Below are 1,633 nucleotides of genomic sequence, written 5' to 3'. Positions count from 1 at the left end.
CTCTTTGGTGGTCGAACGACCCTTTCACAGGGGTCGCCTGAGACCATCCCGCATATCAGATATTTACATTACAATTCACAATAGTAGCAACATTACAGTTATGAAGTAGCAATGAAAATTTTATGGTTGGGTCACAACATGAGGAGCTGTATTTAAAGGGCCAGAAGGTTGAGAACCACTGGTGGTAGATGAAAAGGGTGGAAATGTATTGGAAGCAAGTACAGACTCCCACGTAGGGAGGGAGTCCCAAGGGGTGACCCACAAAGCTCCTTTTTTCTGAAGTTTATATAGAATGCAGTTCTTTGTTTCTTGATATTCCCTTCTGATTGGTCACTATATCAGCTTCAAAGGTCAAACCCCACGTGTGCCTCCCTTCTTTTTCTCCCCCTTCGGTGGTAGAATTCTCTATCTCCTGTGAAAATCTGTTTTCCTCTTTCTCCCGTTTGTCGGCATCTCTCTATCCTCTGTGAAAGTTTGTTTCCTCTCTCTCCCCACCCCCTGTGGCTTTTCCCTATCTTCTGGGAATGGATGTCTTCCTCTCCCCTTACCTGTGGCACCATTTTTTCTTCTCTGTGAATGTATGCCTTTTGGCAGATCCAAACCTCACCTTTGTGCTCCAAGCCTTCCTCCCCCATGGATCCTGTTTTTTTCCTAAATCTCCCTAAACCTGCTTATTTTACCCCTAAAACTGCTTTCACTGATGTGATAAAAAGGTGATGAATACATAAGTTAGGTCATTTTTACTCTCATTCCTTCCATTTCAATCAAATTTTAGTGAAAAATGTTGCAGTTTAAAAATTATGAAAATATAGCACAACTAATAAATTACCACAATGGTAACATTTACATTCACATTATATTAACACTAGAGGCCTGGTGTACAAAAATTTGTTCACTGGGTGGGTGGGGTGGGTGGGGGCTCAACCTGGCTTGCCCCCTCTCATAGTCTGGGAGCCCTCAGGGGATATCCTCATAGGAAGCGGGCCTAAGCTGTAGTCTGGGCTCCCTCTGCCGGAGGTGACTGGCTGATTAGGGGAAGGCACCACCCCCATCACCCCGCCGCTGCTGCCGCTGCAGGCCACAGCAGCTGCCTGCCCTTGGCCCTTGCAGCCACTGTGGCTTTGTCTGAAAGAACGTCCAGAAGGATATCGGCTGTCCAGTCTAATTAACAATTATGCTTTTATTATTATAGATACCTTACTATATCATCATATCACCTGATGCTTTAGTCAAATTATTCTAATACCACCAGGAGAAAGGTTTAAGACTTCATCTAAATTCAAATTATAATAAGTAACCAAATATTCACTCAGTATAATTTAATGCACTTTATCTGCACAGTTCTGTAAATAATAAGTAATAAAGACAGATCATTAATAGGGCAGTTTCCATGAGCCTTAGAAAGTCATTTTTTTACTAACTCTTACAAGCTAACCTATATATATGAGCACTCTGGTGTATGTTAGTTAAATGACTGACTTAACATTGAGCCTGGATGTATGGAAACTATATTCTCCTTTTAATTTCACTGTGAACCTTAAGCTGCTCTTTAAAAATAAAGTCTTAACTTAAAAATTGAGCCTGGATCCTTAATAAAGTTATACCTTACTATTATAGTTAAGTTTTAATTTTA

Source organism: Myotis davidii, unplaced genomic scaffold (assembly GCF_000327345.1).
Source record: "Myotis davidii unplaced genomic scaffold, ASM32734v1 scaffold59, whole genome shotgun sequence".
NCBI classification, from domain to species: Eukaryota; Metazoa; Chordata; class Mammalia; order Chiroptera; family Vespertilionidae; genus Myotis; species Myotis davidii.
Note: the sequence above shows the minus strand (reverse complement) of the source record.